The sequence below is a fragment of the Pongo pygmaeus genome, chromosome Y, assembly GCF_028885625.2.
Source record: "Pongo pygmaeus isolate AG05252 chromosome Y, NHGRI_mPonPyg2-v2.0_pri, whole genome shotgun sequence".
In the NCBI taxonomy this organism is placed as follows: Eukaryota; Metazoa; Chordata; class Mammalia; order Primates; family Hominidae; genus Pongo; species Pongo pygmaeus.
The window spans coordinates 30,215,479-30,243,342 of NC_072397.2; positions in this window are offsets into that span (position 1 = coordinate 30,215,479).

The window sequence follows — 27,864 nt, forward strand, 5'->3', positions numbered from 1 at the left end:
TACTCTCCTTTGTTTCCTGAAAAAGGAACCTTAGATGTAGAACTGTGCGATCATGTTGTTGCAACATTCCGGGAACTGGTCTCCACAGGGAATTATGTTCCTGTCACAGTTTGGGGTGATTGGGCCTTGGTACATGCCATTGTAATACCTCCTCAACTTTCCTCTCCCACAGGACCTCCGTTATCTCAGCAGCCTCTCCCTTCATCTACTCTGCCCCCACCTAACCATGCTGAAAATTCAATGTCTAACTCTGGTGACTTTGGCTTAACATTACCCCGTGATGGTCTTCTTTTCATGAAGAGCCAGTACTTGTAGCTCCTGTGGCCCTGACTCACATAGCCCAGGACCATATATTTGCTAATGCTTCTCTTTCCAAACCTCCAGAGTCACCTAATGGCTCTGGGACCAAACTACCATTTACCTGTAATTCTCCAGGCCCCTCATCTACAGCCCCTCACCTTCTGTCATTTTGATTCCACAACTGGTCTGCATCATTATGTACCTCTTAATCTTTCTTTTTAAAAATAATTTAAGGGTGTTTGTACTCAGTATGGTACTACTTCTCCTCATGTTGAAATGGTATTACAAACTTTTTGTGCTGAGATTGTTTTACTTCCTTTAGACTCCAGCCTTTTGGCAAAAGCTGTTCTAACCACGTCTCAGCCTGGTGGTCAGAAAAGGCCCATTTGCAGGCTCAGGTAAATCAGACTAATGACATTCTAATTACTCAAGCTCAACTCATAGTCTCTGATAGTTTCTTTGATAGTTATGCCCAGTTAAACTTTGATGCTCCTAACACTAAGCAAGTAACAAAGATGTGTATGCGGAACTTAGGATAAACTACATACCCCAGGCCAAGCTCCTGTTTCTTTTACTACTATTAAGCAAGCTCAATTGCTTTTACTACCTAATATCATTTTAAACAAAGGAGATAAGACACGTGGCCCTGGGGGGGCACTCTGGCAGTGAAAAGGCCACTTATTGGATTAATATAATTTCTAAATAATGGCCCATCTGCACCATACGCATTCAAGAAAAAAAGTTTGAGGGCATAGTGGATACTGGGGCTAATGTTTCTGTTATTTCCTCTAGTTCATGGCCTTCCTCCTGGCTTAAACATCCTGCTAATATGGGTCTAGCAGGTGTTGGAAAAGCTGAAGAAGTTCATGACAGCACATTTATCTTGCCTTGCACTGGACTGGCCCTGATGGTCAAAAGGGTATAATTCAGCCTTATATCATGCCAATCTCCATTAATCTTTTGGGTACAGTTTTACTGGCACAATGGGGGGTTGAAATTAATATTCCACATAACTCTTATGGTGTTCCCAGTAAGCATATGATGGAAAACATGGGGTTTGTTCCTGGGCTTGTTCTCAGACCAAAGCATGAAAGGATTACTAAACCCCTCCCTGTTACTGTAAAAGAAAACAGGGCTGGTTTAGGTTATCCTTTTTAGTGGCAGCCACTGCCATGCCTCCTGATCCTACACCTTTGCAAAGGAAATCTGACACACCCATTTGGATTCAGCAGTTGCTGCTTTCTAAAGAAAAACTGGAGGCTTTAACTCAGTGGGTTTTTGAACAGTTACAAGTTGAAAATATGGAACCTTCTCTTTCCCACTGGAATTCTCCTGTGTTTCTAGTAAAAAGAAATAAGGCAAATGGCAGATGGTAACCAAATTAAGGGCCATTAACACTGTAATTAAACCTATGGGGGCCATCCAACCCGGCATGCCTGTCCCTGCTTTAATACATAAAATTGGCCTCTCATATTTATTGATCTTAAAGATTATTTTTTCCATATTGCTTTACACAAATTGGATTGCAAAAAAATAGTTTTTACTGTACCATCTACCAATATTCAGGAGCCTGCAGCTCATAATCAATGGAAAGTACTTTCTCAAGGAATGCTGAACATCCCTACAATCTGCCAGCTTTATGTTGGACAAGTGCTTTCACTAGTTTAAGCCCAATTTCCCCAGGCCTATATTCTTCATTATATTGATGCTATTGTAATTGCTGCCCCCACTGATAAGGAATTAATTGACTGTTATCAAAGTTTGAGCTGCCATGTTACAGAGGCTGGATTACACATCACTCAGGATAAAATTCAATGATCACTCCTGTTCAATACTTAGGAATGGTGGTCAATAAACAACATATTCAACCTCAAAAAGTGCAAATTAAGAGAAATTCTTTGAGAACTTTAAATGACTTCCAAAAACTTTTGGGTAACATTAATTATTTAAGACCTACTTTAGGTATTCCAACCTATTGAAGGGGTGGGTTGTCCCTCCACACCTGTGGGTGTTTCTCATTAGGTGGGAGGAGAGACTTGGAAAAGAAAGAGACACAGAGACAAAGTATAGAGAAAGAAAAAGGGGCCCAGGGGACCAGCATTCAGCATGTGGAGGATCCACACCGGCCTCTGAGTTCCCTTAGTATTTAGTGATCATTGTTGGGTGTTTCTCAGAAAGGGGGATGAGGTAGGATCATAGGATAATAGTGGAGAGAAGGTCAGCAGGTAAACACATGAGCAAAGGTCTCTGCACCATAAAAAAGGTAAAGAATTAAGTGCTGTGCTTTAGATATGTATACACATAAACATCTCAATGCCTTAAAGAGCAGTATTGCTGCCCGCATGTCCCACCTCCAGCCCTAAGGTGGTTTTCCCCTATCTCAGGAGATGGAATATACAATTGGGTTTTACTCTGAGACATTCCATTGCCCAGGGATGGGCAGAAGACAGATGCCTTCCTCTGGTCTTAACTGCAAAGAGGTGTTCCTTCCTCTTTTACTAATCCTCCTCAGCACAGAACCTTTATGGGTGTCAGGCTGGGGGATGGTCATGTCTTTCCCTTCCCATGAGGCCATACTTCAGACTATCCCATGGGGAGAAACCTTGGACAATACCTGGCTTTCCAAGGCAGATGTCCCTGTGGCCTTCTGCAGAGTTTTGTGTCCCTGGGTACTTTAGATTAGGGAGTGGTGATGACTCTTTAATGAGCATGCTGCCTTCAAGCATTTGTTTAACAAAGCCCATCTTGCACACCCCTTAATCCATTTAACCCTGAGTTGACACAGCACATGTTTCAGGGAGCACATGTTTGGGGGTAAGGTTACAGATTAAAATGGAGTCTCTTATGTCTGCTTTCTATACAGACACATTAAAAATCTGATCTCTCTTCCTTTTCCCCACATCTATGCATGTCTAACTTGTTTTCTATGCTGTGGGGAAATTCTGATCTCCGCAGTCCCAGGACTTTGGTCACTGAGGCTTTACTAGAATGGGAATACAGAGGAAAGAATCCAGACCAACCAGTTATCTAGAGTACATCCATTTCAGCCTTTTCAGCTTCTGGTTTTCATTTCATTGCATTCTCCTACGGGACTAATAGCTCAACATAATGATTTAGAGGAGTGGTGTCTTCTTCCTTATTCTGTGTCAAAAACTATGTCTGTTTATCTGGACCAAATAGCCATCTTAATTGGACAGGCATTGTGTAGAATACTTAAAATTTCTGGATTTGATACTAATTTAATTGTAGTTCCTTTAAATCAGCTCAAAGTTCAAGCCGCCTTTCAACATTTGGTACTGTGGCAAATTCACATGGCTGATTTTATTGGCATTATTGATAATTGTTATCCAAAGAATAAATTATTTTATTTTATAAAGATGACTTCTTTGGTGGTCCCTCAATTAACCAAAGATTAGCCCATTCCTGAGGCTGTTACAGTGTTCACTGATGGCTCCAGTAATGGCAATGCTGGTTATGTAGGTCCTACAAACAAGCTTATTTCTACCCCTTATACCTCTGCTCAAGGGCAGAGTTAAATGCTGTAATTACTGCCTTAAAGGATTTCCCCAAACCTTTAAATATTGTCCCTGATTCTACTTAAAGTGGGAAAGAGGATATGCTTGTGTTTCACCAGGAGATCATCTAACAAAAACCACAGAGAAAATACACCTATGTCAGAGACTGCCCTCAGGCATGGTGAGATCCATGCCAACTCCCTAAAAGCTGGCACAACAAATCAAAATGGGTCTAATTCAATCCTCCCTGATGGCAATGGAGACCCATCTAACTAATCTGACTTCTCCTGATTACCTTTCTTTTTATCCTTACAAACCTAAAATTCTCACCATTTCTATTAGTCTAAAAATAACATCCCTCTGTTCTCTTCTTCCTTCAACACTAAATCTCACTTACACTAGGTTTTAATTAATAATTCTCCTTACACTTTCTGTCTCACCAGTTTCCTCTCACGCTGATTTATCTGCTACACATAATTCTTCTTATTGGGCTTATGTGCCTTTTCCTCCACTTATTCAACCTCTCACCAGGATAGATGCTCATGCAGAAATCTATACTAACAATAGTTGAGTGGATGCCTGGAGCTAGAGATCACCGTTGCCCTGCTCAACCAGGAGAAGAAGGCACTGCAATTAATGTTACCATGGATTATAAATACCCCACTCTGTGCCTTAGACATACACCTGGTTGTATCCATCAAGAAACTCAAGTCTGGCTGCTTATATTCCAGAGAGATCAACTACAAAGGAACTGGGATATTTGGTCTCCAGCCTCTCCCTTTCTCCTTAAAAACAAATGAAAGGGGAGTAATGGGAGATAACCCATACTTTCAATATAAACCTGCAGGAAAACCATGCCCTAGAAATTTTGAGGGCACATCTAAATCTTTAATTTGGGAAGGTTGTGTCAACTCACATGCAGTAATATTAAAAAATGACTCATAAGGTTTAGTAATAGACTGGGCACCAAAGGGCTATTTATAAAACAACTGCTCCTCTGGTGGAAAGGAATGCCTGTAGAACACTTCTTTTATTTCTTTCAGGAGAAGGAGAAACATCACTCTACTTTGCATAGGAGGGTTAGCTCTTTCCTTCCCTTAAAATAGGAAGATAAAGACAATACCCCCGAGGCCTCATATGATACTCCACATTCTGAGCCCAGAGCACCCAGAACTTTGGAAATTGGCTATTGCCATGTCTGGACTGTGAGTATGGGAAGGTGAAACTTTTCTGTCTTTTGTCCCCATTACCATCCCCTTCGGTCAGTATCAACATAGATCCAGACATTCTGCTTTACATACCTCCAACTTGACTATTCCCATACAGGGTTGTGTTAAGCCTCCTTACATGCTGTTAGTGGGAAATATCAAATTTTGGATGAACAATCAAACGTCCAATGCATTAATTGTCATTTATACACTTGTATTAACTCCCATTTTGACTCCAAGAAAAGTATAATGTTGGTTCAAGCTCAAGAAGGAATCTGGATTCTGGTAACTTTGCCCAAACATTGGGAATTCTCCCCCTCAATACATTTAATTAATGAAGTGTTACAGAAAGAACATCTAAGAGAGTTGTTTTCACTTTAATCGCTGTGATCATGGGCCTAATTACAGTCACTGCAATGGCCATCACTGCTGGAATGACGTTACATCAATCTATTCAAATGGCTCATTTTGTTAATGTTTGGCAAGCCAATTCCACCCAAATGTGGAATTCTCAACAAGGCATTGATCAAAAATTGGCTAACCAAATTAATGATTTAAGACAGTCTGTTATTTGGCTTGGAGATCCACTAGTGAATCTCAAACATTACATGCAAATGCAGTGCGATTGGAAAAATTCAGATTTCTGTATCACCCCTTATTCCTATAATGAGGCTGATAATTCATGGGAAATGGTCAAGAACACCTTCTGGTTAGGGAAGATAATTTACCATTGGACATAACTAAATTAAAGAAACAAATTTTTGAAGCCTCTCAAGCTTATTATGCCTGGAGTTGAGGCATTAAATCAGGTGGCAAAAATCTTTATGGACTAAATCCCATGACTTGGATTAAATCTATTGGGGGCTCCACTGTAGTAAATTTTGGAATTATGTTTCTCTGTTTGATCGGCTTTCCTTTAGTATGCCAGACCAGTCAAAGAATCCTGCATCAAAATCGAGAGAATGAATAAGCCTTCATCACCATGGCACACTTATATAAAAAGAAAATGAGAGATGCTGCAGGAAGTCAGGGACCACAAATGGAGGGACTGGCTGAAGCCATGGCAGAAGAACATAAATTGTGAAGATTTCATGGACATTTATTAGTTCCCCAAATTAATACTTCTATAATTTCTTATGCCTATCTTTCCTACAATCTCTGAACGTAAATTGTGAAGGTTTCATGGACATTTATCACTTCCCCAATCAATTCTTTTGTGATTTCCTATGCCTGTCTTTACTTTAATCTCTTAATCCTGTCATCTTCATAAGCTGAGGATGAATGTCACCTTAGGACCCTGTGGTGATTGTGTTAACCACACAAATTGTTTAAACAATATGAAATCTGGCCATCTTGAAAAAAGAACAGAATAACAGTGGTGTTCAGGGAACAAGTGAGATAACCTTAAAGTCTGGTTGCTTGAGAGCTGGGTGGAACAGAGCCATATTTATCTTCTTTCAAAAGAAAATAGGAGAAATATCACTGAATTATTTTTCTCAGCAAGGAACATCTCTGAGAAGGAGAATGTATTCCCAATGGGAGGTCTCTGAAATGGCCGGTTTCAGAATGTCTGTCTTTTACAATTGTAGATAAGGGTTGAAATAAGCCCTGATCTCCCGTAGCACTCCCAGGTTTATTAGGACAAGGAAATTCCCACCTGATAAATTTCGGTCAGACCTGTTGTCTGCTCTCAAACCCTGTCTCCTGATAAGACGTCATCAATGGCTGCATGTGCCCAGAACTTCATCAGCAATTTTAATTTCACCCCAGTCCTGTGATCTCACCCTGCCTCCATTTGCTTTGTGACATTTTATTACCTCATGAAGCATATGATCTCTGTGACCCACACCCTATTCGTACACTCCCTCCCCTTTTGAAAATCACTAATAAAAATTTGCTGGTTTTACAGCTCAGGGGGCATCAAGGAACCTGCCGACATGTGGTATCTCCCCTGGATACCCAGCTTTAAAATTTCTTTCTTTGTAATCTTTCCCTTTATTTCTCAGACCAGCTGAAATTTAGGGAAATAGAAAAGAACCCACAAAGAATTATCAAGGTGGGTTCTCTGATACATTCTAGTTATTTTTTGTACCCATGAACAATGTGCACCTCACTGTAGCTCCCCACTATCCTTTCCAGCCTCTGGTGGTCATCCTTTTGCTCTCTATGTTCATAAGTTCAAGTGAATTGATTGTGTGACCCCATAAATAAGTGAGAACATGTTATGTTTGTCTTTCTGTTTCTAGCTATTTCACTTAACATAATGATTTCCAGTTCCATCCATGGTCTTACAAATGACTATTTCTCACTCTGCTTTATGGCTGAATAGTAAGTACTTCATAGTGTATATGTACCACATTTTTAAATTAATTCTTGATGGACACTCAGGTTGCTTCCAAACCCTAGCTATTGTAAATAGTGCTGCAACAAACACAGGAGTATAGATATCCCAACATATTTATTTCCTTTCTTTTGGTTATATACCCAACAGTAGGATTGCCAGATAATGTGGTAGCTCAATTTTTAGGTTTTTAGGAAATTCCATGCTGTTCTTTATAGTCGTTGTACTAATTTACATTCCCACGAACAGCATAAGAGGGTTCCCTTCTCTCTAAATTGTCTCTAGCATTGGTTATTGCCTGTATTTTGAATATAAGCCATGTTAACTCCAGTGAGATGATATTGCACTGCAGTTTCAATTTGCCTTTCTCTGTCAGTGATGTTAAGCACTTTTTCGTATGCCTGCTTGCCATTTTTATGTCTTCTTTGGAGAAATATATATTTAAATATCTTTGGCCTTTGTTGACCAGGTTATTAAATTTTTTCGAGCTCCTTATATATTGCAGTTATAAATCTTTTGTCACATGAGTAGTTTGCAATTATTTTTTTCCATTCTATGGGTTGTCTCTTCACTTTCTTGGTGTGTTATATTTTGTTTTTCATTTTTTAATTTTATTTTTCCATAAGTTATCAGATGGTATTGTTACATGAGTAAGTTCCTTAGTGGTGATTTGTGAGATTATGGGACACTCATTACCCAAGCAGTATACACTGCCCATATTCTCAGTCTTTTATCTCTCACCTCCCTCCCACTCTTATCCCAAGTCCCTAAAGTCCATTGCATCATTCTTATGCCTTTGTGTCCTCATAGCTTATCTCCTACATATTAGTGAGTACATATGATGATGAGTTTTCCATTCCTGGGTTACATCACTTAGAACAATAGTCTCCAATCTCATCCAGGTCACTGCAAATGCTGTTAATTCATTCCTTTCTATGGCTACATAGTAAACCATATATATATGCATACATACACACACATATATATGGTTATATGTAAGTGTATATTTATGGTTATATATATGTGTATATATATGTGTGTATATATATGGTTTTATATATATATGTGATTTTATATATACATAAATGTTTCTTTATTCACTTGTTGATTGATGGACATTAGGCTTGGTTCCACGATTTTGCAATTGTGAATTGTGCTGCTATAAACATGTGTGTGCAAGTATCTTTTTTGAATAATGATTTATTTTCCCCTGATCATTTGATCATTGTTGGATCAAATGATAGTTCTACTTTTAGATCTTTAAAGAATCTCCACATTGTTTTTCATAGTGGCTGTACTAGTTTACATTCCCACCAGCAGTGTAGAAGTGTTCTCTGTTTACTGCATTCACAGCAGCATCTACTGTTTTTTTTTTTTTATTTTTGGCTTGTAGTAGGTAAGGTGATATTGCATTGTGGTTTTGATTTGCATTTCCCTGATCTTCAGTGATGCTGAGAATTTTTTTTTTATGCTTGTTGGTCACTTGTATATCTTCTTTTGACAACTGTCTATTCATGTCCTTAGCCCATTTTTTGATGGGGTTGTTTGTTTTTGTCTTACTGATTTGTTTGAGTTTGTTGTAGGTTCTGGATATTAGTCCTCTCTCAGATGTATAGACTGTGAAGGTTTTCTCCCACTCTGTGGGCTATTTCCTCTGCTGACAGTTTCCTTTGCCATGCAAAAGCTCTTTAGTTTAATTATGTACCAGCTATTTATCTTTGTTTTTATTGCATTTGCTTTTGGGTTCCGTTTATCCAGTGTTCTTGAATTTTTATAGATCAGGAATTAGGTTTAAGTTCTTAATCTATATTGAGTAGATTTTTGTATAAGGTGAGAGATGAGGTTCCAGTTTTATTCTCCAATATGTGGCTTGCCAATCATCTCAACATTGTGTGTTGAAAAGGGTGTCCTTTCCCCACTTTATGTTTTCATTTACTTTGGCAAAGATCAGTTGTAAGTGTTTGGGTTAATTTCTGAGTTCTCTATTCTGTTCCATTGGTCTATGTGCCTAAAAATTATACCAGTATCATGCTGTTTTGGTAGATATGGCTTTATTGTACAGTTTGAAATCAAGTGGTGTGATGCCTCCAGGTTTGTTATTTTTGCTTGGTCTTGGTTTGACTATGCGGGTCTCTTTGGGTTCCATATGAATTTTAGAATTGTTTTTGTAATTCTCTGAAAAATGATGGTGTATTCAGATGGGGATGGCATTGAATTTGTAGATTGCGTTTAACAGAATGGTAATTTTTCACAATATTGGTTATACCCGTCCATGAACATGGAGATGTGTTTCCATTTGTTTGTGTCATCTATGATTTGTTTTCTTTCTTTCTTTTGTTTCCTTTCTTTCTTTTGTTTCCTTTTTTGTTTTCTTTCTTTCTTTCTTTCTTTCTTTCTTTCTTTCTTTCTTTCTTTCTTTCTTTCTCTCTCTCTTTCTTTCAAGGAAGTTTTGCTCTTGTCACCGAGGCTAGAGTGTAATGGCATGGTCTTGGCTTACTACAGCCTCCACCTCCTGGGTTCAAGTGATTCTCCTGCCTCAGCCTCCTGAGTTGCTGGGATTACAGGCAGGTGCCACCATTCTTCGCTACATCTATTATTTTTTTCAACAGTGTTTTGTAATTTTTCTTGTAGAGATCTTTCGATTCCTTTGCTAGATATACTCCTAAGTTTTTGTTTGTTTGTTTTTTGCAGCTATTTTAAAAGGGGTTGAGTTCTTTATGTGATTCTCTGCTTGGTAGCTGTTGGTGTATAGAAGAGCTACTGATTTGTGTACATTAATCTTGTATCTGGAAATTTTGCTGAATTCTTTTGTCAGTTCTAGGAGCTTTCTAGAGGAGTCCATAGGGTTTTCAAGGTGAAAGACCATATGATCAGCAACCAGTGACAGTTTGACTTCCTCTTTACCGATTTGGATTTCCTCTATTTCTTTCTTTTATTCACTCGCTCTGGCTCAGACTTCCACTACTATGTTGAAGAGCAGCAGTGACAGTGGATATCCTTCTCTTGTTTCAGTTCTCAGAGGAAAAGCTTTCACCTTTTCCCCATACAGTATGATGTTGGCTGTGGGTTTGTAATAGATGGCTTTTATTACATTAAACTATGTCCCTTGTACAGCTATTTTGCTTTAATCATAAAGCATGCTAGATTTTGTTGAATGCTTTTTCTGCATCTATTGATATGATCATGTGAGTTTTGTCTTCGTTTATGTGGCATATAACATTTATTGACTTGCATATATTAAACCATTCCTGCATCACTGGTATGAAACCCACTTAATTATGGTGGATTATCTTTTTGATATGTTGTTGGATTCAGTTAGCTAGTATTTTGTTAAAGATTTTAGCATTTGTATTCATCAAGGATATTGGTATGTAGTTTTCTTTTTGGTTATGTCCTCCCATGGTTTTGGTATTAGGGTGATGTTGGCTTCATAGAATGAATTAGGAAGAGTTCGTTTTTTCTCTATCTTGTGGAATAGTGTGAAAGGATTGGTATCAATTATTCTTTGAATGTCTGATAGAATTCTGCTCTGAATCTGTCTTGTCCTCAGCCTTTTTCTGATGGTAATTTTAAAATTACCATTTCAATCTCGCTGCTTGTTATTGGTCTGTTTATGGTATCTAATTCTTCCTGATTTAAGCTAGGGGGGTTATATTTTTCCACGAGTTTATCCATCTCTTCTAGGTTTTCTAGTTTATGTGCCTAAAGATGTTCACGGTACCCTTGAATGATCTTTAATATTTCAGTGGTGTCAGTTGCAATATCCCCTGTTTCATTTTTTTAGTGAGGATATTTGGATTTTCTCTCCTCTTTTCTTGGTTAATCTTGCTAGTGGTCTATCAATTTCATTTGTCTTTTTAAAGAACCATGTAGGGAAAAGAAAGAGAGATCAGACTGTTACAGTGTCTATGTAGAAAAAAAAGACATAAGAAATTTCATTTTGACCTGTACCATAAACAATTACTTTGCCCTGAGATGCTGTTAATCTGTAACTTTAGCCCCAATCTTGAGCTCACAGAAACATGTGTTGCATGGAATCAAGGTTTAAGGGATCTAGGGCTGTGCAGGCTGTGCTTTGCTAACAAAATATTTGAAGGTAGAATGCTAATAAAAGTCATCATCTTTCTGAATTCTCAAGTAACCAGGGGCACAATGCACTGTGGAAAGCTGCAGGGACCTCTGCCCTGGAAAGCTGGGTATTGTCCAAGGTTTCTCCACATGTGATAGTCTGAAATATGGCCTCGTGGGATGGGAAATACCCGACTGTCTACCCAACTTGACACTCATGGAGGGTCTGTGCCAAGGAGGATTAGTAAAGGAGAAAGGCCTCTTGAGGCTGAGATAAGAGGAAGGCCTCTGTCTCCTTCCTGCCCCTGAAAATGGAATGTCTTGGTATAAAACCCAATTGTACATTTGTTCTATCTGAGATGAGAGAAAAACCGCCTTGTAGCAAGAGGCAAGCCATGATGGCAGCAATGCTGCTTTGTTACTCTTTACTCCACTGAGATGTTTGGGTAGAGAAAAGCATAAATCTGGCCTACATGCACATCCAGGCATAGTACCTTCCCTTGAACTTATTTGCGACACAGATTCTTTGCTCACATGTTTTCTTGCTGACCTTTCCCACACTATCACCCTGCTTTCCTGCCACATTCCCCTTGCTGAGATAGTGAAAATAGTAATCAATAAATACTGAGGCAACTCGGAGACCGGTGCCAGTGTAGGTCCTCCATATGCTGAGTGCTGGTCCCCTGGGTCCACTTTTCTTCCTCTATACTTTTTCTCTGTGTCTTATTTCTTTTCTCAATCTCTTGTCCCACCTGACAAGAAATACCCACAAGTGTGGAGGGGCTGGCCCCCTTCAAAACAAACTTTTTGTTTTGTTTATTTGTTTTTATTTTTTGTTAATATTGTTGTTGTGGGCAACTTTATTTAGTTCTGCTGTGTTCTTGGTTATTTCCTTTGTTTGCTGGGTTTGGGTTTGGCTTGTTCCTGCTTCTCTAGTTCCTTGAGGTGTGACATTAAATTGTCTGTTTGAGCTCTTTCAGGCTTTTTGATGTGGGCGCTTAGGGCTATAAAATTCCCTTTAGCACCGCCTTTGCTGTATCCCCGAGGTCTTGATAGGTTGTGTCATTGTTGTCATTTAGTTAGAAAAACTTTTTTTTAATTTCCATCTTGATTTCATTTTTGACTCAATGCTCATTCAGGGACAGGTTATTTAATTTCCATGAATTTGCATGGTTTTGAAGATTCCTTTTGGAGTTTTCCGTTTTATTCTACAATGATCTGTGAGAATTCATGATATAATTTCAATTTTCTTAAATTTATTGAGACTCATTTTGTGGCCTATCATATGGTCTATCATGGAGAAAGTTCCATGTGCTGTTGAATAGAATGTGTATTCTGCGGGATTTGGATGAAATGTTCTGTATACGTCTGTTAAGTCCATTTCTTCCAAGGTATAGTTTAAATCCATTGTTTCTTTGCTGACTTTCTGACTTGATGACCTGTCTAGTGCTGTCAGTGGAGTATTGAAGTCCACCACTATTATTGTGTTGCTGTCTATCTCATTTCTTGTGTCTACTAGTAATTGTTTTATAAATTTGGGAGCTCCAGTGTTAGGTGCTTATATGTTTAGGATTGTTGTATTTTTCTGGTGGATGAGACCTTTTTCCACTATGTACTGTCTATCTTTGTCTCCTTTAGCTACTGTTGCTATAAAGTTTGTTTTGTCTCATATGAGAATAGCTACCACTGCTTGTTTGTAGTGTCCATTTGCATGAAATGCCTTTTTCTATCACTTTCTTTGTTTATGTAAGTCCTTATGTGTTAGGTGAGTCTCCTGAAGGCAGCAGATAGTTAGTTGGTGAGTACTTATGCATTCCATGGTTCTGTGTCTTTTAAGTGGAGTATTTAGGCCATTTACATCAATGTTAGTATCAAAATTTGAGGTACCATTGCTTGCATCATGCTCTTTGTGGCCTCTGTACTTTGTTTTTGCTTTTCAACTTGTATTTCTGTTTCACAGGCCCTATGTGATTTGTACTTTAATAAGGTTCTGTTTTGATGTGTTTCCAGGATTTGTTTCAAGATTTAGAGTTCCTTTTAGCAGCTTTTACAGTGCTGGTTTGCTAATGGCAAATTCTGTCAGCATTTGCTTGTCTGAAAATGACTGTATCTTTTCTTCACATATGATGCTTAGTTTCAGTTGATACAAAATTCTTGGCTGATAATTGTTTTGTTTGAGGAGGGTGAAGAAAGGGCCCCAATCCAATCTAGTTTCTAAGGTTTGTGCTGAGAAATTGGCTGTTAATCTGATAGGTTTTCCTTTATAGGTTACCTAGTGCTTCTGTCTCAAAGCTCTTAAGGTTATTTCCCTTGTCTTAACTTTGGATAACCTACAGAAAATGTACCTAGGCTAAGATCTTTTTGTGATAAATTTCCAAGGTGTTCTTTGTGCTTCTTGTATTCAGATGTCTAGGTCTCTCACAAGGCCAGGGAAGTTTTCCTTGATTATTCCCCCAAATATGTTTTCCTGGCTTTTAGATTTCACTTCCTCCCCAGGTACACCAATCACTCTTAAGTTTCATCATTTAAAAGAATGCCAGACTCCTTGGAGGCTTTGCTCATATTTTCTTATTCTTTTCTGTTTGTCTTTATTGAATTGGGTTAATTCAAAGACCCTGTCTTCAAACTCTGAATTTCTCTCTCCTACTTGTTCATTTCTATCGCTGAGACATTCTATAGCATTTCACATTTCTAAAAGTGTGCCCAAAGTTTCCTGAATTTTTTATTTTTTTTTCTTTAAGCTATCTATTTTCTTGACTATTTCTCCCTTCACTTCTTGTATCATTTTTTGGATTTTCTTGTATTGGGCTTCGCCTTTCTCTGACCCCTCCCTGATTAGATTAATAAGTAACCTGAATTGCTTTTGTTATGTTACCAGGGTTGACTTTTTGGTTCTTTCTCATTTGGGTAGGCTCTCTCAGATGAAAGGTTTATGGCTGAAGACTCTTATTCAGACACTTTTGTCCTATGGGATGTTTCCTTGACATAGTCCTCTCCCCATTTTCCTATGGGTGTGGCTTCCTGTGAGCCGAAGTGCATTGATTGTTGTCTCTCCTCTGGGTCAGGCCACCCAGCAGGTCTTTCTGGCTTTGGGCTGGTACTAGGGGTTGTCTGCAGAGTCCTGTGATGTGAATCATCTGTGGATCTCTTCCATGGATACCAGGATACCAGCACCTGTTCCAGTGGGAGTAGTGAAGGGTGCAATGGACTCTGTGAAAGTCCTTAGCTTTGGTGGTTTAATATTCTACATTTGTGCTGGTTGGTCTGCCAGAAGATGGTGCTTTCCAGAAAGCATCAGCTGTAGTAGTGTGGAGAAGCACCAGCAGTGGGCCTGGCCCTAGAACTCCCAAGATTATATTTCCTTTGTCTTCCACTACCAACTTAAACATTTGTGACAATTTCAATATCAGAAATATATGTGTAATCTAATTTACTCTGGTAGCTTAAATTCTGGTAACTTATTTTCTTGTATGCTTCTATCTTTATAATTTAGTTCTCACATGAAGCAGATCTAATATTGTAAATATTTTCAATCTATATGTTTATGTGTTTATTCTAGTTGCCCTGGCACAAGGTTATCAATGTTGTTGTATGACCAGCCATTGGCTTTTCACATTTACAACTCTCCTGAATTTTTTCTTGTCTCATTTCTGGTGCTGCAGAAATCTGATATTTTCTCCTCATCTCCATTGTACATTTTAGGGATTCTTGAAACTTTTGATGCAGAAACATCCACACTTCCCACATAAACAAAACGTTTTACTAGATATTTTCTAGCAGACACTGAGTTCTTATGAGAACTCCTCAGTCTCTTTATTTGGGACACCCCCTCCCCAAGATTCCACAGCGAGTAGTTATGTGTATGTTGTGATTACCACATTAATATGTCAAAGTATGGATATAATTTGAACACATTTCTGAAGTTGTAATCCCTTTCTTGATGAATAGTACCTGCACAAGGACAGAATTGATCTTTTCTCTGGAGCAATAAGTTAGCACTAGTAGAATCTCTTCTGTAATCCCAGGTCCTTGAGCTCCAGTGTCAATGCTTCCTTCTTTGATCCTCACTGACCCTGTAAATTTACTCCAGTCTCTATTTCTTAATCAAATAGTTATTTAAATTGATCTTCAATTACTTTGTATGTGGTCAGATATTATTTATGGGTTATATTCTAATTCACATTTTTCTGATGTAATTTCACAGAGCCTAGAAAATATCACCTATTGAATATCTACTTCCATGAAGTCAGTGATACATTTTTAGGTCTTAAGCATCAATATTTAAAATATCTGTCTCTGGAATTTGCAAATAACGTATATGCCTTTTTTACTGGATAAAAAGGCTAATCACTTTGTTCATCTGATTAGCAATCAAACTTTCTAAAATTTATTTAATACTTGATGTTACTTTATGTTTTATAAATATGTTTATTTCTATGACAGATTTAGTGTCACCTAATATTATTTTCAATGTAATTTTTATTTATATGAAGATTTGTGTTATACATTTTAATGTCATTGGTATTAAAACTGTAAGTGAAAATGGCTTGAAATAGTACCTAGCACATCATGGATTCTATGTAAATATTCACCACTATATCTCATCACATTTTAAGCAATGAATACCACTCTTCATTTGCTGACATTTTGTTTGTCCTTATTCAAATATGCGTTGGTGTCCTGGCTACATATTAATAAAAGAGAGGAGGTAGGTCCAGATTTACATCTTCATTAAATACTAAGACAAATGGCACATTTTCCTAGTTCTGTTTATATACAACGTTATAGTTCTCTCACACTATGAGTGTTATGTACAGCAAGAAAAATAATCTTAACCTTCCTACAACAGATGTTGGGATATTCACAGGTTGTCCACAACTTCCTTCACCCAACATTATTTTTATTCTTACATCTCAACTGCCATGAAAACCTAGAAGAATGAAATACTACAAATTAGAAAGAAATTCCCTGCTATATACAAATTGTAAAAGTAAACTCAAGAAGAAAGAGAATATATGCATACTCATGCAGCACGTAAATAGATTAGACTAATGAAAACTCTTTATTTGTCTAGCCCAGGCTTACATAGCTTTACTAGTGAATTCTATTAAACACTTAATGAATAACCAATCCTTCACAAACACTTGCAAAACAGAAAAGCAGGAAAACATCAATTCATTTTTGAGGCCACTTTTACCCAGATAACAAATCAGATGAAAACATCACAAGAAAATAAATGTGCAGACTATTAGCCCTCATGAATAAAGACAGAAATTTTCAAAAACTCTAGCAAACTGGATGAATCAACACATAAAAATTTTAGACAAACCTGGAATGGTGGTGCACACCTGTAGTCCCAGCTACTTAGGAGGCTGAGGTGGCAGGATCACTTGACCCCAGGAGTTTGAGGTTATAGTGTGCTGTGATTGTGCCACTCCACCTCAACCTGGGTGACAGAGTGAGGCCTCATCTCTAATAAAAATTAAGAAAAATTAGAAAAAAAATGTTAGACCATATAACCAAGTGGAATTATCTTACCAATACAAATTTACACATAAATCAATGTAACACACCGCATTAATAGAATAAAGAAAAAGACCATGATGGTTTCAACAGATATCTGACAAAGCCTGACACTCACTCCCGATAAATCTTCCAGAAATCTGGCAATAGAAATAACTTCCTCAGCCTCCTAAAGGACACCCATGAAAATTTAATAAATTCCTTAAGGTATATTGAAAAACATATTGATCCTTCCACCTCTGTGGTTTTAAAAATTAACAATGAAATGATAACTAATAATAGCAATCTATAATCTGGAAAACATTAAACACTTTGCTAACAACAATTTCTTTTGCATGTGATAAAGGTAAAAATTCAAATTTAATAAGAGGAGTGCTCTTGAGAAGACTGAAATTTGGTGTTCCTAATTTTCTGACTTATTAGCAATTAGAATCTAAGTATCAATAATTCCAAGACAGGAGTATTGTCCTCAGCCAAAAGGCATGATCACATAGAATCTATGTTAGGCATAACAGCGTCTCATATTTGAATCATTTAATAACATTGCCATGATTGCTGTATTCCGGAAATAACACACAATACAGACTTCAAAATATCAGAGCTTCTGCTGGGGATTTAAGCCCCTTCCAAAGGTGATTGTGTGCAGTATTCTGAGAATTATTTCCTCCAAAGGTAAAGTGTGGCTATCTGGGCTTCTGGGAATATTATGAAAATCCACATATTCTAAAAATCTTTTCCACTACAAACCACCATAAATGCTGGACAACAGAATATGTGGTCAATTGCACAAATTATACTTTGTGGTTTTTGTACACAGTTTTTGCAGTAATATTTAAGTGAATATAAATTAATTCAAATGTTTTCCAGGTGGATATTGAGGGACAAACAGAAAAATCTAAGACAATCCCCTGTGGAAGACAATTCTCCAATCCGTAGCTCAAGTAAACCCTAAGCTCAACCCAAAACACTGAACAGTGCATCAATTCAGACCTGTCAAATGCAATCACACCATCTAATACTTTAAAATACTCAAAATGAAGAGCACCAAAGTCAATGTCATTCAGAAATAACAACAACAGAACCAGAGCACCCTGATGCCATTAGGCCTCAAGGAATTCCAAAGTAGTGTATTAGGTATACAAAACATATATGTAACTAGAAATGTTTATAGAAATTAGAGGATTTTTTTTAAAAAGATTTGCCCTCTAAAATGGTTAACAATTTCAGTAAGGAAGAAAAATTCAATGTTTGATATACATACATACAAATAAACTTCAGGAAAATAAAAGGTCCAAGTGATGACAGAATCCAAATTATGTAATTACATAATCTCAATATTTGTTTTTACACATTTTAAGAAAAAAGCAACCCTGAAAGCATAAAGTGCAGAAAATAATGTTAATAAGTCTGGAGTTTTCAAGTCCCTGTCACTGACTTTGGCACTTAGAGAACAGCCAGGACAGGCTCAGGACCCCCTACTGGGCATTTCTGCCAAGAAGACTATCCTCATGGAAATGGAGCAGAGAGCTATGTAAACAAGATGAATGGATGCTCCTCTCCCAGAGACCAGCAGGTGCAGACGTAGAGAGAGGGAGCCAGGGAGGGGCTGTGAGTACCAACCTGGGAGAGGTGGCTAGACCTCCATTGGACCCTCCTGCCTGCAGGGACCTCAGAGGGTTCCAGCATAGGCAAATTCTATGTTCGCTTTCCTATGGCTGGCCTCTGGGACTTGCTCCACCTGCCAGCTCTTTCCACAAAGGCATTAATGTCGGGCCCGCACCCATCCTGGACTTTTCAGTAACTGTTTAATTAAGCAGTGAATTGGTTATGCCAGAATGTGCTCTGTGGCCCCTGGGATCACATCCCTGGAGGGGACTTGCCTGGAATTGTGAACTGAAGGGGGAGGCTGCACAGCCCACTTGGGGTTCAGTGAGTTGGGATTTAGATCCCAGCTCAGTTCCCTCTGCAACTCCTGAGGGACTTGGCCTTGTCTAGAACAGGCATTGGGGATGGCATACAGCAGACACGCTGAACAGTCAGGTGGGTGCCAAACGGTGAGCATGAGGCATCCCAACGTTTGGAGCCATCAGAAGGCCCTGAGGTCAGCCCAGAGCCTGCTCAGCCTCTGTATGTGGAGCTGCAGGTACACAGTCTGTACCCGGAGCTGCAGGGTGGGCACTGTGCAGTGGGCTGGTCAGAGTGGAGTGAGAAGCCAGTCAGGGAGGGGCTTTCATTGTCCATTTTCCTGCGATGCAAATCAAGTCCCCAAGGCTACAAGCCAGGTGAGGCAGAAACACTGGGCTGAAGCATTGCCTACTCTCCTCTTTGGCTCAGGTAGGCCCCTGACTTTCCTGGGCTTGCCTGAAAGTGAGAGAAGATACCTCTTCTTCTGAGAGTAGACACAGAAGTCACCAGTTACCTGTGGTGAGGGGGGCTGAGGCACCCCCAGAGTCTTTGCAGGGCAGCACCCACTACTTGCTGGCTGGACCGGGAGGCCGGGCTGGAACATTCTGGGAATTTAGGTCACCAGTCCCCGCTATGCCTTGAATCTGTCACCACCCTGCAACCTTGGGCCAGCTCAGGCTCTGCCACCAGCTACACACATCGTCATCCCTCAGAGCTCTAGGGTGGGTTCCCCCTACCTGGTGTCTCTGGCCCCTGCTCTACATTCTCAGGCCTGACAAACACACAACCTCCAAACCTGTCTTCCTGAGGGAGTGGGTGTTGGGACCTCTGGCACAGAACTCACAGCTTAGCCACATGTGCATCCCAGACTTGCTTAATCAATGGAGCAGTGAACCCGCTGCTTCTGGGGTAGTCTCCCTCATTTCATAGGTCAGGTAGACAGGATGCGGCCCCTTCACCCTCAGGTGTGCACACACACAGTCGTCTCCCCCTGCAATTCCGTCCTGCCCTCTTCCACCTGAAAATGAGCAGCTCACACCCCAGGCATCAGCTCTGAGGCTCCTTCTTGCCGAAGCCTCCCTGACATCACCTCCTGCACCGATACCACCCTCCAAGCCCCAGCACAGTCCCAGCTGAAGCCTCACGCTGAGCAACGGAAGCCTGTCCTCGACCTCGCTGTGCACACATCAGGGGCTGCCCTCGGTCCCTCCCTTTCCCCTAACACCCCTGCTTCCCAGCCCCACGGCCCCTAGGATCCAGTCCCCTAGCCCAGGGAGCTACGGTGGGTGCGGCTTGGGAACTGGGAGTGGGAAGCTGGCCCATAGGGTCCTCCCTAGCAGGCACCCACCAGAGCGCACACCCGGGAGCCTAGGCTGCAGCGCTGGGTGGGCAGCGAGCTCTTCGGACACCCACTCAGGGGGTCAGGAGCCAGCAGTCGCCAGGGGCATCTGGCGGGCTCGGATCTCGAGCGGTCCCTGTGGCAGCCCCGACAGAGCACGGCTTCCCGCTCTGCAGAGTTTATGGCCCCTGTCCTGAGAGAGCATTGCAGCCGCCAGGGAGGGACTGGAGCGACCGCGGCCGGGAAAGGCGGCAGAGCCAGGCGGCCGACCCAGGCGTCCAGGCCAGGCGGCCCCGGACCACCGCTTCCGATCCTGCCCAACCCTCCCAGCCCAGGTGATCAGTTGCCCTTCTCCGCTGGGGCCCGGGCCAGGCGTAGGGGTCGCAGGCCGGCGCCACAGCCTGAGGACGTCGCGACCTCTGCCCCGGGGAGGGAGCCGAATGCCAGGCGGGGCGGCTGTCGCGAGCCATGGGGCCACAGCCCCGCTGGAGGGCAGAGTCCAGCGGAGCGTCGGGGTCCTGACAGAGGCCGCGACGAGGGCAGGAGCAGGTGCATGGGCCGCTACACTTGCACCGCCAGGCTCCTGGACCCCGCGGGCGCTTCCCCTGGTAGCAACCAGCTCCGGAGTTGCGGGAGGGCGATGCCCCTGCCCCCAGCCAGGCAGCAGCGCGAAGCTCCTTCCATCCGTAGGGGCGCGGGCGTGGCCCAGCAGCCTGAGTGCCTTGCCAGTGAAAAAGCTGGTGTTGGAGCTGCCACGGAGGGACGTGTGGGGGCCTAGAGACCTCTGCCTGGACCTTCTGGTTGTCCTCCTATGACCTCAGGTTCCTCAACTGTCCCAGAGGACTTACAGGCTGCTGTGGCTGGGTCGTTTGGAGGATTAGGCAAGATAGTCCCAGTAAAGCCCCATTAGCCCCCCGGCCTGTAGAATTTTTTTTTTTTTTTTTTTTCTGTCTTTCTTAGGAAACTGCGGAATGAGCCCAGGTGCCGAAGCGGGAAGTCTGGACCCTCTCCCTTGGCACGGCAGGGCCTTCCAGACGCCCCCTCTTCTTAGGCTCTTTTCAAGCATTCACCAGGCAACATGTGCTTTACCCAAGGGCACTTCACAGATCTTCCTGCAGGTCTAAAACCTGAACTCCTCCTTCCCTAACCCCAGCCCTCATGTGACCCCAAACCCGTCTTTGGCGGAGCCAGCCTCAGACTTCAGTCTTAGTTTAATGCTTGTTCTCTAAAGTCTGCCCACAGCTCTTATGACGGGGTGTCGTTTCACTGCATCCCACCCTGTGCCTTCACCAATGCACTTGGGAGCCTCAACTGCAGAGACTTGGATCTGGGAGCCCTCCCCAACAGGCTGGCCTGGCCATGGAATGGTGGACCTCAGTCCCAGGGCAAGACACCCCAGGCAGGGACTCTCAGCCCGGCATTTGTACACTCCAGCCGTTTAACCTGGTGTGGTGGCTTCGCTGGGTCCCCAGCTGTGTGGGGCGGGATTTCTCCCTTGTGTGATAGTGGAGGAGACTGAGGCATAGGACCGTTTAATGATAAACTCAGGGAGATGCTCTGTGAAATGTCCCCTAGGCCCCGCTGCTCCCTCCAGGACACAGCATCCCTCAGGCTGCTGTATCAGTGGACTGTTGTCTTGGGCACCCCAAGCTCAGCACTGTGTGAGGATGACCCTGGGGAATGTGGGGACAGGAATATTCTTCCCCCACATCGGCACAGTAGAAATTTCATTCTCTGATGTGTGTGGACACCACCACATGTGTGAGTGTGGGTGGGGCCCCCATTTTACTGATTAAGAAAGAGCCCGTCCTGGGGACTCTGGGGAAGAGGGGCTCAGGAGGCCTCTGTCCTGTTGTCATATTTTCAGGGCCATCTAGATCCTGAACTCTTACTGCCAGTCACGCCTGGTTGCATGCTGCCCTTCACTTGGCATCCCCCGGCCTGACTCCCTCAGCTCAGCCCTTGCTGAGTTTTCTCAGGACTTCGTGGGCCCTGGATGGGATTCCAGAAGATGGCAACTCTGCTGCCTGCCTCTGCCTGAAGTCTGGGGTCTCTGTGCAGGGTGGGTGAGCAGGCCAGGGTTCAGCTTTTGGCTGAGTATGGGACCCTTCCCCACTCCCCAACCCGTATTTCTGGAACCACTGTGCATGGCTGGTCTGGGGGCTGCACTGGGTCCCCCAGCCTCCTGCTGGACCAGATTGAAGAGAATACTTGTGCACATGGCTTGACCTGTTGTCAATACCCAGCCCAAGTCAGAACTAACCAGCTGTTTCCCTGGGGCCAGGGCCCAGGCCTGAGGGTGCCATGACCAGCCCATTCTCTGCCTTCTTGGGGGCCATCAGTGGCCAGTTCTTGGTGGTCCCCAAAAGACATGATGACCAGGACTGAAGAGCGGGGGTTTAGGCCAGGAGACCCCTTGACCATTGGGGTCCACAGGAGCTGTCCCTGAGCTGTGGGTCCCTATGGGATGCAGGCATGTATGGATGCTTTAGATGAGCATGGGTCATTCTGGCTGGCAGAATCTTGGTGGGCACTGGGCATGTGTGGCCAGGTTAGGTGGGATGGGCAGAATTGTGTCTGGCTGGGAAGTGTGATTGGTGTGGCCAGAGTGGGCATCTGGGCCCTCACATCTAGGCTGCAGATTGGCAGAATGACAAGTGGTGGGTCAACCATCCCACCTGGGTCTGGGGACACAGGCGACCCAGTGGGACCCCCAACCTTGTTCTAGCCCCAATCCCAGGCCGCCTGCCTGCACTGGACATTCTAACCTTGGCAGGGAATCCTGGGTGTGATGATCAGGTGTCGTGTATCTGAGTCTCAGGCCTTAGTGGTCCCTAGGGAAATGGGCAGGAACTCGGCAGGGGAGTTGCATTTGACCCCAGATGTGCACCCCCACCCCAGCTTCTCAGCCCTCAGGGCAACATGACCAGGGCTTCTCACCTGCTCTGTAGCTCTAGCTCCGACCCTGTTGCCTAATAACTGACAGATACCCTGAGCCTGTGGGGGCTTTATGTGGGTCTTCAGTTGTGAGTTGGGGGTCCCAAACTCCCTGTAGGAAGAAGCCCACCGCCACCACCCTAGTAGGCTCACCTGGGATTCCTCACTCCACTGGCCTGTGAGACCCAACTGGCCAAACCTGGTGTCCTGTTTGTATTTTGCTCTTTTCATCAGTGTGTGACTGCTGTGTGGCACTTCCAGATAAGCTGCAGGGTAGAGAATGCTGCCTGCCCCAGAGGATCCCCACACCAAAGAGCCTTCACCACAGCCTCCTGTGCTGGTTATGACTGTGCAGGGTTTGGTGTACATGGTGCCTGCAGTGGGCATTGTTGAGTGGATATGTCCACATGGCTGCCTAAGCTGGCATCTCCATCCTTGTTGCTGAGGACCATTCTGTTCCCCCAATCTCCACTTGAGCTACTCTTGAAGCCAAAATGAGGGATGGAGAGGGGGTGCTGAGAGGGACCCCTCCTGGGGTGAATCTCTATTATGAGCAGGCTGGGCTTGCCCATCCTCTCATCCACTCCTCTGAGCTCCATCTCAGCCAGAGGTCAGCCAAGTGCAGTCTGTCCCCACCTGCTTTTGTGCCACCCATGGGCTAAGAGTGGATTTTACATTTCCAAATCCCATCCTCTCATCCACACCTCTGAGCTCCATCTCAGCCAGAGGTCAGCCAAGTGCAGCCTGTCCCCACCTGCTTTTGTGTCACCCATGGGCTAAGAGTGGATTTTACATTTCCAAATGTTGAAACAAATCAAAACAATTATACTCCGTGATCCTGTGAAATTTGATTGTTGTCTGTTCATGAATAAGGCTCTACGTGAGCCCAGCCATGCCTGTTTATTTACAGGTGGTAGGGGGAAGTTTGTTGTCTGGCTATGGTGGCACGGTTAAGCCCTTGGCACAGAAAACGGTTGCCAAAGCTGATAATACTGACCTCTGGCCCTTTAGAGATAGAGTTTCCAGTCTGGAATTTGAGGGTTGTCTGGCAGAACCCCAGGCTCTGAGTCAGATCCTTGCTCACTCATGGCTGCCGTGGCCTCCAATGGTGTGCCTGCAAAGAGGGAGTGCCACCGTGTCTCCAGAGGGGATGTTGAGGCCTTGTGTCCCAGGTTTCAGTGTGTGTGCTTCACATTCTTCACCCACTGAGGTCCCGGACCTGAGGCAGGCCTATCTGCAGGAATAATTGGTCCTCAGCAGTGGGAACTCTGTGACACTGAGCTGCCACACACCTGGAAGGGGTCCCATGGAGCTCACTGTCTGGGTCAAGGTTGGTGCGAGGCTGGTGTCCTGGATCTCATCCTACTGAGCCCTAACTACTGCAGGCACTGACCTCCTCCCATGAAGAAATCAGAGCCAACAGTTGCAGCAGCTCACCCAGTGCATGCTGTACCCCTTCCATGTGCATGTGACAGAGGGTGCCTGCCATATCTGAATCAGGCTGTGAGGAAGGGACCTTGCTGGCTATGTTCACTGAGTGACTGCCTGGACCAGGAGGGCCCAAGGGGTCTTAGGATTTGTGGCTGCAGCACCTGCTCCGTGAGGGTCTCTCTGATGATTGGTAGAGAGGAGGGCACCCCCAGAAGGTGCTGCCTGAATGAAGGCCTCCAACCCCATCAGTGAGGGGCAGCTGGGGCCCTCCTGGGGAAAGTCAAAGGCTGAGCTCCAGGACAGAAGGACACTGCCCTCAGCTGAGTATCAGTAGGCACCTGGATGTGGGCCATCACAGGGCCGTGGCACACACACACTGTCTCCTGCATTGCAGGTGCCCCATCCTCAGGAGGTGAGGAAGATGGGAGGCCAAGGCTGACAACACGTGAGACCAGACTCCAGGCACTAAGGGCTGGTCTGGGGTGGGACGTGCTTCCCATCCACCAAGCCCTGCCCTCCACAGGCATGTGAGGGACCAAAAACTTGGGGATGACCTCCCTAGGATTACATTGATGGTCAGGATTTTCTTGAAAGGGAGGAGGGTCTGGGCCACTGACATGCCTCTAGATCCCTGACCCATGGAGCTCACTGCCTGGGTGAGTTGGCTCTGGGTGTCAGGCTGGGGGTGGGAAATGTGCACCCATACTGCATGTGGGGATATTGGGGTGCAGGGCTCTAGGAGTTTCAGGGCTGGAAGGAGGCCAGGGCTGGCCTCTGAGGACTTTGGTTTGACTCTTGGTGGCATTGACCATCACAGGTGTGAGTGCAACTGGTCACAGGGGCTCAGGAGGCTGCCTGCTGGACCAAGGATTTGTGGGCAGCAGTAGGCAACTGTCACATCCCAGGGGAAGAGAAGTTTGGTGATGGGGGCAGCACAGTGTTCTCTGAAAGATGAGCTGTGGGTGTGCGACAGCAGTCAGGGGGACAATGCCTGGGTGTTTTGGCCTGGAACAGTGGCAGGCGGGCCTTTGCTCAGCCGTGGAGGGGTTTGGCTGGGAGGTGGGGCTTGTGGTCCTGGAAATGCCAAGAGATGTGCAAGTGTTGCTGAGGGTCATCAAGGGACAGATGTGTGGAAACAGTTAAAATTTGGGGACTGATGGTGTGCTGGCTGAGCCCCTGGGCCTTATGGGGTGGAGGAGTCAAAAAGGTGAGGAGAAACCAGCCAGGGAGACAGGGAAATCCATGGGTGCTGATCCCAAGAGTTGATTAAATCTGGGATAAGATAAATATTTTCCAGCTTCCCGCTGAGCCACTGCCCCCGGTCACACCCTCCTGGTGTCCTCACTGAGTCCCTGCTTGTCCCTGCTTACCTGACTGTCTGAGGCAGTTGTTTGGTGTTTCCACGCCATGTGGACTGGGGTTGTGAGGGTTACTGGAGGCCACCTTTCAAAGGGCACCATCTGGCAGTGGGCAGATGTGGTCTCCCAGTCTTATGAAACAGGCCCTGCCACAGCCTGCTGGGCTGTTTCAACCACCCACCCCAAGAGGCCTAGGAGAGCCACTCACAGCTGTGAGAGGTGACTTATTTCAGCTTCTGTTCACACTGTTTCCATCTGGGCCTAAGCTTCCTCCTCCAAGAGATGGGTGTGTCTCTGTGGGTGGATGGTGGGGAGGTCAACAGAAAGAGGAGGAGGCAGGGTCTTAGGACACTATTCTCACTCTGTCAGGCCACAGAGTTCTGTGGAGGGTGGTGTAGGGTCTCAGATTCTAGTGGGCCACAGCCACCTGGCAGCACATCATCTTGCCTGGCTCATCGTTCTTTATTGTTGAAAAGTGGACATGTTGAATACTACAGCATAGTAAATCTGGAAACCAAATTCTCCTCTCTTCCTAGGCTTTGTGGCTGTTTTTTGTGAGTTGCAGTTACTTTTTTAGTTACCATTTCAGTTTATTTTTAAAGCTGTATTCTTTGTCATAAGTGATCACTAATACCTATGTTTCATTAGTGGTAGACTGTTGATTTGAGAGAGGATTGTTTAAATGTCTAGAGAATACACATTTTCTATTTTTGCAATTGTTCTCTGCCTCTGTAATGAACCATGCCTTTAACACAGCCAAACAGTTTACAACTCCACCTTTACGTTCACGTCCTGTTACTCAGAATAAATTTCAGGCACACAGGAGATCTTAGCCTTTCCCAAAACGTTTGTTGGGGCATGAGTGTGGCATTCTAGATTTTTAGAAATTTGTAGAAGCTTTTCAAAACACTTCTTTATTTTCCAAATTATCTAATCATACTGACTTTCCTTTCAGGCTTTTTAGTGTGTTTATTGTTTGCCCTAACTGATATCTTTTGCTTCCTAAGGAAGCAAGATTACTCATTTCTCCCAGGCAGGAATCATTATTCAAGCCAACGTGGTGGCCCAGCCCTTGGATTCCAGCTGATGGTGCCTGAGACAACCTTAATCTTATACAGTAAGGAAAGGAAAATGAAGGTCACCTCTTAAAAGCAGCTGAAGCTGAATTTTTTAAAATTCACTCTTTACGTGGAATCCTTTCCATGTGTTCTTTTAATGTTCACACTCAGCTACATTGTTCATTGGTAGCTTTCTTCCTCTTCATTGAGTTGATTCCCAGCAGTAAAATTATCAAATCAGAGTTGTCCTGTCATGCCACATGCATTTCTACATCAATTTTAATGTAATCAGGTGTTCAGCTTACCCAGGACTGCATGTATGGGAAACTATACATACAGCCCATGGCTGTGACAGATCCCATTATTTCACCATCCATAAAGTGTGAAGTTGGGTCTTCTATCCTGTTGTTTTTCTCTAACCATTTAATCATGCCTAAAATGTGTCTATGTGACCTGTAATGGAAACATATAAATAGCCACCAGAATAAACAGTCACCAAAAACATAGAATAAGTAAGTCTGGGGAAAAAAAGCACTTTCAAGAGAGCAACTCCAGCTATGTCTACAAGATCCTTGAGCATTTTTTCTATTTCAACATTTTTTGTTTAATGTATACTTTCTCAGTTTGCCTGATTTCTCTACAAAACTAATTGATATTTTCACCTATTAGCCATCTAAGTTTCATAAATATGTATTACATTAACTCAATTTTCTACTTAAAGGGGACTAAATTTCCCCAATGATACCTTACATTTTTAGATTTCCTAGCTTTGGCGCTTGCATTAGTTTTGCTGCACGGACTATGCATATTCAGCTCAGATGTCTGCAAGCTCATGTTTGATATAACAGATCTAGACAGAAAATGATAAATTGGCTATCTCC